At 41.5% G+C, this 16345-nt stretch overlaps 1 non-coding gene across 1 annotated transcript; it reads right to left on the bottom strand.

Moving 5' to 3' along the window:
* Positions 1-13855: 13855 nt before the first annotated feature.
* LOC126025412 (small nucleolar RNA SNORA22) lies at positions 13856-13985 on the bottom strand. The gene has a single exon (XR_007501418.1). It is a non-coding gene; the product is annotated as a small nucleolar RNA SNORA22 (small nucleolar RNA).
* Between the last annotated feature and the right edge of the window lie 2360 nt (positions 13986-16345).

The following is a 16345-nucleotide window of genomic DNA, read 5'->3' as shown; positions in this document are numbered from 1 at the left end:
GACGTCTAGTCTAGTCGGGCCCGGCTTTAACCCCGCCCCTCGCTGTCGGTGATTGGGTGATAGTCGTGTCAATCACCGAGTTAGCCCCCGCCCCTTCGACAATAGGCTATTCTGATTGGCTCTGCAAGAGACTGCGGTCACGCCCCTCCTCTCCCTCCCCTCCGACCGCTTCCGCGGCTTGGACTCCTCCCCCTCCCACTCTGGGCGCTCATCTCAGATGTCTAGTAAGGCAGGCCCGCTTTAGCCCCGCCTCTCCCCGCCGGCGATAGGACGAGTGCCGTGTCTATCACCCAGTGAGCCCCGCCCCTCCGACACTCGGCTCTTCTGATTGGATCCTCACGAGAAGAAAGCCACGCCCCCTCCAGCTTGGACTCGCCCTCCCCCCCAGCACTCCAGGCGTCTCGGCCCCACCCCTCAGCTGGCCCGGCCGGAACCTGCGCCCGGAGCTTCGCCCCGCCCATTGAAGAAAAAAACAACAACTCCGAGTCGTCTCAGCCAATCAGAGAAGCAGACTCTAGAAAGGACCAATGAGGAGAGACCTGGCCTCCGCCCCCTTCTCCCCCAGCTGTGCGTACACAACACAGCAGCCACGTGAGGCGACTTCTTAAAGGGGAAGCAGCCCGGCTGTGCTGTTGCAGCAGGTTCTAATCTAGGCCTTCTGCCTTGTCCAGGTAGTGGTGGCTCAGGCCTGCAGGATGCCAGATGCAAACAGCTGGCTGGCTTAAGCAGATGTCTGGGTCAGTTCAAGTTCACCCAGTGGATTCTGGAGATTGCTTTCTCTTGTCTCCCCTAAAACTGCCCAAACCTCAGGTATGATATCTGAACATGCAGGATCTCAAAAAACAAAACAAAACAAAACAAAACAAAAGGGAATTTCAAGTCTGCTGGATTCTTCTACCACCACCCCAGAGTATGAAACAGAGGAGAAAAATGAGATTTTATTTTCTACAAGACTTCTCTAGAAGACTGAAGTTGTTTTTTGAAGAGGGAAGTTCTCTTTGGCCTCATCAACTGCTGCTGCAATGGGACGGTTTTGAATTTGAAATCAAGAATTGAAGAGTTTCAGTGTTCTGTCACTGCCAGTTTTCTTTTAATTGATTTTTAAAAAACAAGTGAAATGTAATGTAATTTTATCTTTTAAGAATGTTATAAAATTTTTCTCAATTTTACTAAGAATGCATAGACATTTTTTGGTGGGTAGAATAAGGTCTAGGATCTGTTTTTTATTCTGTTCTTCTAACCAGTAAATCATGATCATGAACAGAAAAAGAATTTTCCATGCAATTCCATTCATGATCTTTACCTGACTTCCTAGACTTCAACACAGTGCCTATTTCTGACAGGTGGAAAAAGAAAACGTAACATTTGGGGTTGATCTGCAAGTTTCCAAGTCGTCTTCTTAGAGACTGGGAAGGCAACTCCAAGGGTTGGATCACGTATGGAAAGCTCAGCTGGATTCTGGCTGCACAATCCTCTGAGCACTGGTACCTGGGGCATCCCCAGAAGAGACCCCTTGAGTACAGCGCCTGCAGGGCCCCCCACCAATTATATTTATAAACGTATAGCTGTCTGAAAGGATTAGAGGTATTAAAATCCTCACTGATTCACTTATCAACCCCCAATTCTGAGTGCTTTTTAGTTTTGGGGTCACACTCATTAATGCTGGTTCAAGCTCAGGAATCACTCCTTGGTGGGCTCAGAGTAGCATATATCCCTTATCATACACCCAGGTCAGCAGAGTGCAAGACAAGTACCCTACCCTACCCAGTCTAGTCCCAAGGAGTTTTCATTTAATTTAGATAATTTGATCATCAAAGGTAAAAGTATTAAATATCTGTTGACAGTGCTATTTCCAAGAAAAAGAACATTTGGAACATATAATTTCCCCCCAACTCTGTTTCTCCCCAGCCACCCACACACCGGATAATTTTTCAAAAATAACGTGGGCACATTGTAAGTCATACGGCCACATCTCCTAGCTGAAGGCTTGACTTGTGCTTAGAAATTAATTAGGCTTCCTTTCTTTCTGAAACATCTGTGACCCAAAGCTCATTGTTGCACTTTAGCCTTCAGCTGGATTTTTCACCAAGTATTTTATGAGTCCCCCTTCTGTGTTAAATGTGTCTTTAGAATCTATCATTTCTAGATATTGTCTCTGTGGTTGTGACTTTGTCTTTTTTTTTTTTTTTTTTTTGAGGGGGGGAGGTGGACCACATCTGGTGGTGCACAGGGACTACTGCTGCTTCTGCACTCAGGAATCACTCCTGGTGGTGCTTGGATGATCATATGAGATGTTGGGGGATTGAACCTGGGTCTGCTGTGTGCAAGGCAAATGACCTACCCACTGTACTATGGCTCCAGCCCTTCGACTTATCTTTTATTAAAGATATTTCTTTTTTTTTTTTTCTCCTTCCCCACCTCTATTAAAGATATTTCTAACTGGGCCCGGAGAGATAGCACAGCACAGCGGCGTTTGCCTTGCAAGCAGCTGATCCAGGACCAAAGGTGGTTAGTTCGAATCCCGGTGTCCCATATGGTCCCCCGTGCCTGCCAGGAGCTATTTCTGAGCAGACAGCCAGGAGTAACCCCTGAGCACCGCCGGGTGTGGCCCAAAAACCAAAAAAAAAAAAAATATTTCTAACTATTCATATTTTATTAAAATATTTAATAACCTAATATGTAGATTAGCTCTCATTTGGGGGGGCATTAAAATACTGCTGTCATTGGAGCAGGTAGATTTATGAGGGTGAGGGGCACTGGCAATGACTTCTGGGTATAAAAATGGTTGGTAATAAAACCAAGAAGAGATTTGAAGCTCTAAAGCAGCTGAAAGCTTTGTGGCTGAAAATCACTTTGTGTACATAGGAGCTGATCAGTCTGATAAGGTTAATAGACACTGCTACAGGCCAAGAGAGGGCTGGACCCCTCCAGGGAGAAGATCCAGCAAGAACAAAGGATTGTGATAAGGACTGAGGTAATTAGGATTTAGGTGAACACCTAAAGTTTCACATTCTTCTCTTTGACAATGCTGTAGAAACAGACTCTTATCTAGGTAGAAAGTCCTGCTTGGGGCAACTTGGAAGAAAACATAGAAAACCAGCTCAGCAAAGGCAAGTACAAGTAGGGTGCCTCCCTAGTGTGGGAGTGGGGTAGGCCTCATCACCACCTGAATTGTGGACTCCCAGCTCTCTCCCTCTTTCTTCTTCCTCATTATCTCAGAACAAAAATGTAGTTCCTTCATCATTCATCTCCTGAAATCCTTTTATGTGAGGAAAAGGTGATGAACTTCTGGAAGATTTAGGACTGACTTTCCTGCAAAGAGCAATTTCTCACTCCATGGCTTTCTGGGAAATCACTCAAAAGGCAGGGAAGTTCTCCCCTGCCATGCAGAACAAGTGAGATTCAGTCAACTTGAAGTCAGCCTCATGGGGCTGGTGAGATTTGAGGTCTCCACTATGCAGGGCCTCATCATAGACTTTCATCAGCTCTAGATTTCCCAGGCACCTCCTGGGTGACCCCAGGAAGTAGTAGATTGCCCTCTCTCCCCATTTCACATATGTCACCCACAACTCACGAATGCAAATATGGTCATTGATAATTGACAAGCAATTTCAAACATCATCCTTTGACAGGGGCCTGAGACACAAATTAGTTTTCTTCAAGTGAGCACTTGAAGTACCAGGGAAAAGAATGAGGAAGTTATTTGTTCAAAAAATACATTTAGGGAGGCAGGGAAATAAAAACAAAGACTTTATGCTTACTGTCCTAACTGCTTTAAAAATTATTAACTTGGTTTTCATGACCCTTTAATGCAGGTACTGCTAACACTCTCATTTTACAGATGAGTTAACAGAGCCATGGTGATTAGCTTGTCCAAAGTCTCCTGGTAGAGTTATTGAATGATTTGTAAATTTGGGAGATTATCACAATCATAATTTAGATTAATCTAAATGATGGCGCTGTGCAGAGCTGGAAACCCAATTATGAGGTAAGGAGAGCAGACAGAGGAATTCATGGAAATGATTTAATCGGAACAGATTCCAGGACTAACTGTAAGTGTATGAGAAAAGACCTTTAAAAAAATCAACAGCAACTATTATCCTAGGGATAAGAGTCATAATAATTTCACCCTTACTATGTAGAGGGTGTTTAGAAGGGTGGATTTGATAGATCTTAGATGATGGCAGGTGAGCAGTAAGCAGTTGAAGAAAATACAACATATGGGAAAGGGATGAGAAAAAAAGGGTGAGATATTCAAAAAAGAATCTTGTTGACTTTGGGTTTGAGTTGTGTTAACAATGATGAATGCAATTTGGCATAAATTGACACAAAGATACAGAGATGTTCCCGGTAAGAACATTGGAGGCTTCTCCATTTACTCAAGCATTCTTTTTCATGACTTTCGATGTCTCCTGCCATTGATGTTTTCCTTTAGGTTGCTCCTCCATCTTCTTAAGGTATGATATTGTGGGTTCTGAGACTGTGGGAATATTGTGTTTGGGGGATATTATACACACTGGGAACTAAATTGTATCTGTCAGTCTCTCATTCAAACATTGAAGCCCAAATTCCAGAATCTAAGCACATATGTAGATATGTCCTCTTAAGAGGTTATTTGAGTTAGAGTGAGGGCCTACAACAATCTGATGGGATTTAAAGGGTTGGGGGGGGGAGGACACAAAAATGTGTCAACAGGAATGTGTGAAAAAAAATAAAAAGAAGAAAGCAGTCAGATTGATACCATAGTGGTAGGGCATTTGCCTTGCACGGGGCCAACTGGAACAGACCTGGATTCAATCCCCAGCATACTATATGATCCCCTGAGCCTGCCAGGAGCGATTTCTGAGCTCAGAGCCAGGAGAAATCCCTGAGTACCACTGTGTATACCCCCCAAAAAAAGGAATATATGCACATAGATAAAAGAGTGTGCAAAGTTGGTCACCTGTGAGCCAAGCAGGAATCAAAAGAAACCAAATCAGTTGTCATCAGAATCCTAAACACGCAGTCTTCAAAACTGTGAGACATAAATTTGTGTTGATTTTTCATGGATCTGTACTATTCTATAGGTGGTTCTAGCAAATACAACTTGTATTATATCTGATAAGTCTAGTTATTTGTTCCTCTGCAGCAAAGAGAACGATTTCATAATTTGTTTCTCTGAATTTGTGGAATAGGAATTCTATCAATAAAGGATCACATGTCTCTGCCCCTTGATTTCTCATTCCTTGTGTGTTTATCTTTGTGTTTGTGTATGAATTTTTTGGTCAGATTTCTTCAAGTTAATGATTGTGAAGTTTATTTCTTTAAAACAATAGGTCTGAATGTTTATAGAATACTTTTAGGACATTTACTGATAAATATGCATTATTCCACTTTAGTCTGCATAAGTGATATATTACTGTAAGCTGTTCCCAAAATGGAGCGAGATTTGCCTTTCTTGGATAAAATTTTTTATCATATTGACAAATGCTTACTCTGAGTGCATAAAATCTACAATAATGCATGCTGTTACATCCCCTGCTGCTTTCCCCCTGCTTAAACACCTTGATTACTTTTCAGAAAATATTGGCTTCTTGATAGCTCTATAAAATACTTTTCTCACCCCAAACCCTCTAACCAGGCCCACATTTTCTTTCTAAAGAAACAAAATATCATCTGTGCTCATTCAAATCTAATTTTCCAAAAATATATGATTCAAAATAAAATATTTATCTTTCCTCACACTCCTGAGTAATTTTATACCCTTAGGCAGCACACTTAATGGTATTGAGATGAGCTTGTTATGACTATGTTCTGAGGGAGAAAATAAATTCCAGTTGAGACCTTAGAATATCATTTCCCTATTTCTGCAGGGAAAAGACATGTTAAAACCCTCTTTCCCCTCTGGAGTGACTGAGGTATCCCAAAAATGCACTTCAGTGTAATAACTGGAACCCTGGGTGAGATTTCTCAAATCCTCACCACTGCTGTCTCTGGGCACCTCTCCTGAGCTGTGAATTTAGTTTGCTTTCTTTTTCCCTTTTTTTTTTAAATTTTATTTATTTATTGATTGATTGATTGTTTTTTGGGGCATACCCAGCGGTGCTCAGGGGTTACTCCTAGTTCTATACTCAGAAATCGCCCCAGGCAGGCAGGGGTACCATATGGAATGCCAGGAATCAAACTGGGTCCCTTCCAAGTTGGCCGCTTACACGGCAAATGCTGTGCTATCGCTCTCGCCCTTTGGTTTGCTTTCTTGGCAGGATGTTCATCCCTGAGCTGCTCCTTTACAGGTAAGAGCACTTCTCCCATGGATGCTTCATGCTTTCTCAGCTCTTGGACTGTTCTAAGTGCTTCTCTGTATTCTCCAGCCTAATTTCCACCAGTGTGGACCCTCCTCCTGCTTCCTCCTGCCTGTCTCAACCCCTGAAGACAATCAGGGTATCAATGCCTCATCATTTCATTTTGGGTAGTACTACTCCTGCCTCTGTGCTCAGGGTTCCCTGCCAGCTGTGCTTTGGAGATCAGGTGGTACTGAGGTTCTAACCCTTCCAAGGGAGGCCCATTAAGCCATCTTTCTAATTTTCATACTTTTTTTGTTTGGTTCTGGGCCACATCCAGTAGTACTCAGGGGTTACTCTTGGCTTTGTGATCAAAACTTATTCCTGGAAGACTTGGGGGACTCTATGGGGTGCTGGGCATCAAACCTGGGTTGACCACGTGCAAGGCAAATGCCCTATCCACTGTGCTATCACTCTGGCCCCCAACAGATTTTATAATTTTGAAACTGATTTAAGACAATAAGAAAAGTGCAACCTTGAAATTTCTCGATCTTAATACATCTATCTACATGCTCTATTGGCACTTTTTTTTTGTGTGTTGGATCAAATACAAGAATTCTTCTGTTCCAAAGCCTGATGGACACCTATGCATGATCCAAATCTGCACATCTTCTCAACAGTAGAGTTCCAGATGGTCACTCCTTTCCTGTGTTTGTTAAGGACCATGGTCCCTCCAACTTTTTCAGCTGTTGTGAATGCTCCTCTTTCTCTCACTTGTTTGCCCCTTCAACGTTATAGTGTTATAGTTATACATAACTGCTACTATCACTTTTCGACTTTTCCCTGGCAGCAGGTTGACATTATAAAGACCCTCCCACCATCCCACTAGTTGGGATGTTGATAAAACTGGACCACCCAAGACCAAAATTCAACAGCATATCACTGCCCAGCTTGAGCGGACTCTGTACAGTGAACATTCTAATTTGAGATGGAGAAGCTAAGAACTTCCTTTAGGGAAATCCAGATACAAGACATATGTAATTATAATTCAAAATAGCAGCTTTCACAAAGAAATACTAGTAACTGGTTCTGAATGGCAGCCCTACAATTTTAGTAGAAGCTAAAGTCATCAATTATCTAACTCAATCGAATCATTTTAGACTGCACAGATTTAGTACAATATTTGAAAGTTTTTACCCAAAACTCCTTGGGTAGAAGCCCTTCTTCAAACTTTTTGTGCCCTTGCCCTTGGCAGTATAGTTGCATTTGCTCTGGGTAGAATCCAAATCTCTTCCATCACTACCATTGTCATGAAGGTGTCTGTGTCAATTTCCAGAGCCTGTGAATATGTTACCTTATGGAAAATGGGACTGAACAGGAGAGGTTAAGGGCCTTAAGATAGGAATATAATTCTGCATTATCCAGGTGGGCCCAATGTGCTAGTGGCCTTCGAGGGGTTGTAGACTAGCCAACAAGCCTATGAAACAAAAATAGTCAATATCACTAATCATTAGAGAAAGTGAAATTAAAATCACAGTGAAATTTGACATCACACCCCCCCAGGTTGGTTGCTGTTGAAAATCAACAACAGAAAAAGTTATTGACAAGAATATAGAGAAGGTGGGAATGGAAAATGGTACAGTTTCTAAATAACAAACAAACAAACTAGTATGGTGGTTTCTCATAAACTGGAAAATGGAATAATGTGATCCAGCAATCTAGCTTCTGGGTATATATCTAAAAGAATAACCAGCCTGATATTACAGAGAAATTAGTAGAGTTGTGTTTGGAGGAGCGTTACGCACATCAGCCAAAAGGTAGAGGCAAGCTGATGGTACATCAGTGATGTACAAGTTTGGCTCAGGTATCTTAGAATATTAAATTGAAGAATGTTCTTACAAGCTGAAGAGATAGCATGGAGGTAAGGCGTTTGCCTTGTGTGCAGAAGGACAGTGGTTTGAATCCTGGCATCCCATAAGGTCCCCTGAGCCTGCCAGCAGCGATTTCTGAGCTTAAAGCCAGGAGTAACCCCTGAGTGCCACCGGGTGTGACCTAAAAACCAATAAATAAATAAATAAATAAATAAATAAACAAACAAACAAAAAACCAAAACAAACAAACAAACAAAAAAAACCAGTGTTATGACATGCTCTGACGTGGATGACCCTCCAAGATGGGATGCTAAGTGACATAAGCCAGACATGAAAGTGATCTACTTCCACCCAGTGTCCAGAACAGTCAACTTCCCAGGGCTAGTAGGGAGAATTGTGACTACCAGAGAGAGAGGGTGGGGATGAGGAGGAGTCATTTCATAGTTTCATTTTTTCAAGAAGAAAAATTCTGGGAATTGGTTATACACCAAAGGGAATATACTTAATAATACTGAATTACAGGGGCCGGAGAGATGGCATGGAGGTAGGACGTTTGCCTTACACGCAGAAAGACGGTGGTTCAAATCCCGGCATCCCATATGGTCCCCTGAGCCTGCCAGGAGTGATTTCTGAGCCCAGAGCCAGGAGGAACCCCTGAGCGCTGCCGTGTGTGACCAAAAAAACCCAATAATAATAGTAATATAATATTAATAATATTACTGAGCTACAGCCTTTTTTTCTTTTTTATTGAACTACAGCCTAAACACTGATTAAGTTGGTTGATTTTGCTATGTGTATTTTATTTTATTCTTGTTGATATTTCAATCATGCCTTCAATTCTTTTGTTTGTTTGTTTGTTTGTTTTTGTTTTTGGGTCACAGCCAGCAGCACTCAGGGGTCACTCCTGGCTCTACGCTCAGAAATCGCTCCTGGCAGGCTCAGGGGATCATATGGGATGCCGGGATTTGAACCACCAACCTTCTGCATGCAAGGCAAACACCTTACCACTGTGCTGTCTCTCCGGCCCCATGCCTTCAGTTCTTAATGCCAATTCTTGACTCTGTTCAGATATCTCCTCTCATGGTGTTTGGGGAACCATATGTGGTGCTAAGGGTTGGTACCAGGCTTGTCTATGTACAAGTCAAGCCCTGGTAGGTGTATTTTTTATTTTGGACAGGGGATTTGGGCCACACCCAACATTCAAGAGTTACTCCTGGATCTGCACTCAGAAGTTACTTCTTGAAGTCTTGAGGGACCATATGAGATGCCGGGGATTGATCCCAGGTCAGCCACATGCAAGACAAAAGCCCTCTCCATTGTGCTATCGCTCTGGTCCCTGGTAGGTGTATTTCTAATCACAATTTAAAATAATCTACCCAGGAGTAACCTTTGTGCCCTAGCACTTCTGGGGAAACCCCTGATTATAACAATTCTATTTCCTGACAACCAACCAAATATATGTGAAAAGGGAAGTAGAAGAGGCCCAAGTACAGTTGATATGGAATAAAATGAAGATTGGAATGATGGGGTGACATGCTCAGTTGCTGGTGGCCTTGGAAGGAAGAGAAGGTTAGGACTAGGGTCCTCCTTGAGGACCCTAAACATAGCACAGCTCTTCTGGTACCTTCACACTTGCCTCTTAAGTCCTAGTTAGTCATCCGAGTGACTAAAGATGACTAAAACTATAAAGATATATTAGTTTATACATAAACTAAACATTCAAATGACTAAAGATGACTCAAACTATAAGGAGTACATTTGCATTATTGTCCCCAATTGGTGGTAGTTAAATAGGAAACACATACATCAGGTTCGAGCTGAAGTTCATATTTTATATCAAGTTTTCTTAGGAATTTCTTGGGTCTGTTTATAATTACCTTTATTTTTGCTACCAGACATAACATTATTCTTCCTAATGTAGTTTTCTCCATTAAGTCTGACTCAGCAAATGTTGAGATGAGAAAGCAGAACTAAAACAATCCTTCCATGCATCCAATTTCTTTCATTCTAGAGGTTAATGAGATTTTCCCCCTTGTTTTTTTTTTTTCTCTTTTTTAAAGCAGGAATAACACTGCCACAAACTTTCCCCAAACCAAAAATGTTTACATCTAGAAATCTGCGTCATGGGTCTTGCGGGGTCCTGAAGCCCCCCAGGGGGGCCCGGCCAGCAGGAATTAGCTGGGAAGACTTCTCAGACAACCGCACTCCTATTTTGCTGGGTAGAAGCACAACCACACTGTAAAAAATCTGAGAGAGGTTAATAATAAAGACCCAAGGCAGCGTCTCACTGTTCAAGGGCAACTTTATTTGGCTACAGCTCCTTCTTATATAGAGAAGGAGAAGGGGGCAGTACAAGGGTGATGTCAATCACACTTTTGGCATGAAAATTACTTCATTATTCCAAATAAGGCAAGTGGGCAATACTTCTTGCAGTATCCATGGAAACATCTTGTGACCTTCTAGCTGCATTCCTAATTGCTTGACTATCAGGAGGTGGTGCAAGATGTGCTTGCCTCAGTGATCTTGAACAGACAATGTAGCATATACACAATAATGAATGTCTTGTAAACTCAGGGATATGGTTAAGGGAGTAAGGCCTCTTTTCTGGGAATGGTACTGGGCTGTGTTGCTCTCCTCCGGGCTAAAAGATTAATTATACTTTGCAGCTGCATTTTCCTTTCTCTTTGGCCCAAGAACTTACAGCAAGACTGCATGTAGCCTTTAGGTGAAAGGCTGGATTATGGCAGAAAGAATAGCAAAATGGCCTCAAACAAGTCAGTCCCCAACATCTCCCCCTTTCTCTTCTAATAAAAGAAGGAAAGTCGTGAGCGGGTGGAAGAACCGTGTCTTAGGCTACAAGGTTTGACCAGGTCGGACACGGCCAAAGCTGCATTTAAAAGATGGCTACAGGCGCTGTGGGTGTGCACAGAGATCCGAATTATGTGTTGTAGCCTTTTAGGGCCGTGTCCTAACTGGGACCTTGCTAATCCCGTCGTAGGTATCTCCACAGCCGAGAGCACAAGTACCGGAGCGAGCTCCGTTTGTTAGCTATGCGCTTTATCTCCTGAAAACTTAGTGGCTGGAAGGGCGGCTTGGTGACAATAGCCAAGTTTTCACAGGAGTCACGTTGGGTTAACTGTTGGTAGTGAACTTGAACAGAGGTTTTTGCCGTCTCATTTACTTGGTTTTTAACAAGGGCAGTAAGTTTGCGGAAAGCCCATGGGTCAAAGGAAAGGAGCAGCATGAGGCTAATAAGAGGGCCCAAAACAGTGGACAGTAATGTATGTATCCAAGGAGAAGAGAAAAACCAACCCTGTTACCAACCTTGTTCTTCATCGAAATGTTTTTGAAAATCTTTTATACCATCACCAATATGTTGAACGCTGTCTCTAACTAATCCAGTTTTGTCTTTGAAAATACAACATTGTTCCTTAAGGGCTACACAGACTCCCCCCTCTTACATAAGGGCAAAATATAGAGCACGACGATTTTGAAGAACTATCATAATATGGGTCTGTGAGGGCTAGAGCAGAGGCATTTATAAGATTGAGAATAACCTGAGAGGACGGAGAAGGACCTGAAGGCATAGTGAGTTGTCTGAGAGAAGAAGATGCAGATGGAAGAGGAGGAGGAGGAGAAGGCATGTGTGATGGACCTGAATGAGGATGAAAAAAAGTGTTAGGACCAACGGCGAGGGGGTGAGAATTCGGCAACTGTTTAAGTAAACGGAGGGAAAAAAGAAGTCCAGGGTCGGTACACCTAACGTAAAGTCTGAGTCCCCATTGTACGGGTTGAGTCCAGTGATGCTGACGTCCAGCAGCAGTAAATTCGATGATGAGGGGGTTACACCAACCACGGGTAGCAGAGGATGCATCACAGTTCAGAAAAGGAGGAGTTGGGGGGCGTGAAACGGTGATGAAGTCCCAGGAGGAAGAGGGTTTCCAATAAGCAGTTCCGGTGGTTTCACAGCCCCAGGAGGCGCAAAAGTGTTGGTTATGAGCGCCACACTTATAGTCGCTGGAACGGGGCCGGTGGTGACTAGGGCAGACGTAGAAGGTGGTGAAGGGGTGGCGTAGTACATCACGGCGAATAACAGAGTTGCAGCCACCGCTAGCAGGGGAGTAATAGTCATCGGGGTCAACAGCACGAGGTTGAGGCAGGCGGAAATTGGAGGTGCCCCAGTATAGGCTTGCACCCATGGTTAGGGCACAAAGGTCGACTTGCAAGACCGGCCAAGGGATGGAGGTAGAGAGGATGGAGGTTGTTGGTGGCATCGGTGGGCATCCAAGGCAGCTAGGCAGAGTGTCTAATTCAGCATTGTCAAAGGTGGAGTCAGTTAGAAACAGGTTTGCAGGAATGGCGTCTAGCAGGAGGTTTATAAGAAAACAGCTTGGCAGAAGGCAAAATGGTTACTTCATATAAAAATTAAGAATTTGCAGAAAACATTAGCAATTTACATTACACTAGTTATTTTTGAATACCACGGGAATGTTATTTGACCTCTGTTAGACTTTGGCATAAAAGAAAATTTATAATTAACAATTGCTAATTAAAAAAAATTTTTTTTAACTGAATATAAAGGATTTTTCTTAAACTTTTAGTTATTATGTTAAAGCTGGATGCTATTTTTTAGCCATAAATACATATTCTATAGGCTTGAACTTACACATAACAGGAAAGCCGGTGACTGCAAAGTCCAGAAATTCTCCAGGGAAAAGTTATTCCCGATGGCCATTGAGAAATCTGGGGTTTGCCATCTCCCACACCTTCCGCCATGTTTTTAGAAGGACAAAGCTAGCTTAATACAATTTTTAACACATGATTTTTAGTTGCAAGATGACAGTTTGTGAACTGACCAGACTGAACCAGGTTGAAAAAATTAATTGAAATTTGAAAAATGGATAAGGCTTTAAAAATTGTATTATTATAAAATGTAGAGATAACAAATAAACAGACAAAACAAAACAACACTAAACACAACATTTTACACTGGTGGCCACTTTCATTCATCACAACAGACGCATAAACAGACAAAAGGATTGATTTAAGACTTATTTATAAAAAATTGACAAGCGCTTTTAAATATTTAGCTAGCATGTTTGTGAGAAGAAAAAAAAATTTTTGTAGAAAAACTTTTTTAGTTTTGAGAAGTACTTAATGTAGATGGAGTGGAACTTTGCTGAAAATAAATTTTAAGGTTTAGATTTAACACAAAACATTTTTAAAACAATTTTAATTTGAAGTTTAAAACATTAAGTAAAATGGTTAATGAGCACTGTAGAAGGAGTATTCACTCTGAAGTATGAAATCATTTGCTGTAAATGAATAGGTTTTATTTAAATTGGTTTTGCAGTAGAACAGTAAGACAGCTGCAATAAAGTGTTAAAATTTTTATGATTAAACACAATAGCATGAACTATGATTATTAAAGGTATAAAAACTGATTTTAAAAAACAAACAACTGTTTTTACTATGAAGACTTTAAGTGAATAATTTGTAAAAAATATTATATACTAAATTAACTAAATGCTTAGATTATTATAAAATATAGTTAAAGACATCTGATACATTTACACACTTAGAACTTAAGACTAAAATTATATTTAATACTAGTTAATTTGCTTATAAAGTTTAGTTACTTTTATATATTACTTATAAAATTATATATAATATATTTTTCATTTATATTATTTTTTCACTGCGACACAAATATACAGATTTGTATAATGTGCTGATATTTTGAATGCACTTAAAATAATAGTTCTTTCAATGCAGAAATAAAGAACAACCATTGCTGTAGCACAAAGTTAAAACTAAGGGTACTATAAAGCACACCTAGGTGTTTACTGTGCATTAAATTAACTATATTGTTTAAAAAGGCTAACCACATTATTTTTCACATAATTTTGTAAATACTTTAAAAATTAAAATAAAATTTTTAATAGAAATATAAGACTTAAATTTAACACTTTTGTGTTCGGTTGGATTTTAAAACACAAAGAAGTTTTTCTTTTACCAACATTTTGTTATCTGTAAAGTGACAGAATCATGACCTTGCTCTAAAATTTTCTGAGAGGCATGAAAAAAAAAAGTTTATTGCTCTTATCTTCCTGTTGCTTTTTAATGTTTTAATAATTACTTTACACCACTTAATGCACTAAACCTAATAACACATATTTGACGAAGTGTAGGGCTGACAAGGTGAAGCAGAGTCTTTCACTGATAATTCGGGGAGGGGCTAGCACAGTTAACAGCAGGAAGGCTATAGGCAAATTATTTACAGTCTGCAGGGTGTAATGATATAGAGAAAAAAAAAACAATCTTTTAAGATTAATTACTAATTTATTGGAATTAGAGGGAATGGCAACCGAAGAGGGGAGTCTGGGTTGCAAAAGCACCATGGGGATCATGGTTTTATTAATTGATTTGAGAATATGCAAGAGATGCTACTTTTCAGATTTCTTTTGAATAACAAAGATTGGGTATTTCAAGGTGAATTGGAAGGCTTAAAGTGGGAGTGGCAGGGCCTGAGCTGGCTGTTTCCCAAGGCTGGCAGGAAAGAGGCTGAAGGAGGCTGAGGGCTGGTTTGAGCAAAATGTACTGAAGGTACATTAGGCTCAGAAGTTTTAACAGCAAAGTGTAGATATCGCAAGGTTTTATGGCTTAGCAGATGATACTTTGTAATTATCCTGCTTACTGTGCCCTTAGAATTTTTTGTAGGCACTGCAGCAGTTTCTGTTTTATGGCACTTAGCCTCACTTTCATTAGTTTGTCTCTTTGAGTTCTCAAGAGGGGGGGCTTGGCCGTGGAATTCAGTGGGCAGAGGACAGACAACTATAGATTTAGGAGGGGGGGGAACGCCTGAAGGGCAGAAACCTGTGAATTAAGAGAAGCAGCCTGTTTTTGAAGGCTTAAGATTTGTTTAAGATTTTTAATTTGGCCAAGTAGTTTCATTTCTATAGCTTTAAGAGGGGGAGCGGTGAGAGGAGGGAATCTGCCATGGTTAGGGACTGAGCGTCTTGGGCATTTAGAATTTTTCCCCTGGGGTGCGGGGGATCAGTGGGAGGCGTTTGAGAAGGTAGCTGCGGAGGCTGCTGAGCAGGCGGGGAGGGGGGGTGAAGACTTTTTCCATTAGGGAGAAAGACAGGAAAGGTAGTAGCACTGGTTTTTGAGCTAAGAGCATTATCAAGTTTGTTAGAGAGGTGAGACACCATGGATGTAATTGTGGTGAGTTGGGAGCTTAAGTCAGAAAGGGGGGGGGGAGAAAGCAGCAACAGTTTGTTGCCGCGTGTGGGGGAGCTGCTGGAATGCTGGCTCTGGGGAGCGACTTCCAGGCATAGAGGGCAGCAAGAGCCATGTTGGCAAGCTGGGACCTGGAAAGTGTGTGCTGTACCTTTAAGGTATGAAAAGAGGCGAGGCCAGCTATACGAGCTTAGAGATCAGAATTCCTGCCTGTCTGCAAGGGCTTTGCAGCGGAAAAAAAAAGTTAACTTCCCAAGAGACAAAGAGTTCAGCTTTTAGATTCTAAGCAGGAGAGCGTGTAAGGGGCTTGGGGGCCATAGGAGGTTACGGCTTGAAACGGCTCTTTGAGGCTTTTCCAATTAAAGGCTTTGTATTGTTGCAATTGCTGGCTAAGGAGGGGAGGGTGGTGAGGGGAGTAAAGGTTTTGGTGGAACAGGGACGGAGCTGAGGCTAGGGAAGTGAAGGGCTGTTTAGGATTTTGCACAGAGGGTGCAGCGGCCTCTTCTGTAGGGGTCTGGGTGCATAGAGCAGAAGCATGGACAGAAGTAAGGGAGGGATATAAATGAGAAGCATTAGAGAGATCTTTAAGAGCATTAGTTACTTTGGAGACAAAGGTAGAAGAATCAGTGGTGGAGGGAGGACAAGGGGAAGTATTCTCAGAGGGAGAAGGGAGATGAGAGACAGAATTAGAACGAGAGGGAGTCCTGGAACACTCACGGGAGACTTGTTGTACATGAGATTCAACGGCATGGATGATGTCTTTGGCGGTTCCGGCATTTTTAGTTACAATGATATCTCTTAACAGGCTCCAATATTGGAACATAATTTTTTCCTTCTGTGAATCATCATTATTTACAAAATAATCACTCATTTCATGTCCTACTTTGTCCCAAGTGGATGCAACAATTTCTGGACAGGTAATAATAAACCAATGACATACATTATGAATAAACATAAGAAAATTACAAATAT

Source organism: Suncus etruscus, chromosome 12, assembly GCF_024139225.1.
Source record: "Suncus etruscus isolate mSunEtr1 chromosome 12, mSunEtr1.pri.cur, whole genome shotgun sequence".
Taxonomy (NCBI): domain Eukaryota; kingdom Metazoa; phylum Chordata; class Mammalia; order Eulipotyphla; family Soricidae; genus Suncus; species Suncus etruscus.
Note: the sequence above shows the minus strand (reverse complement) of the source record. Positions and strands in the feature narration are given on the sequence as shown.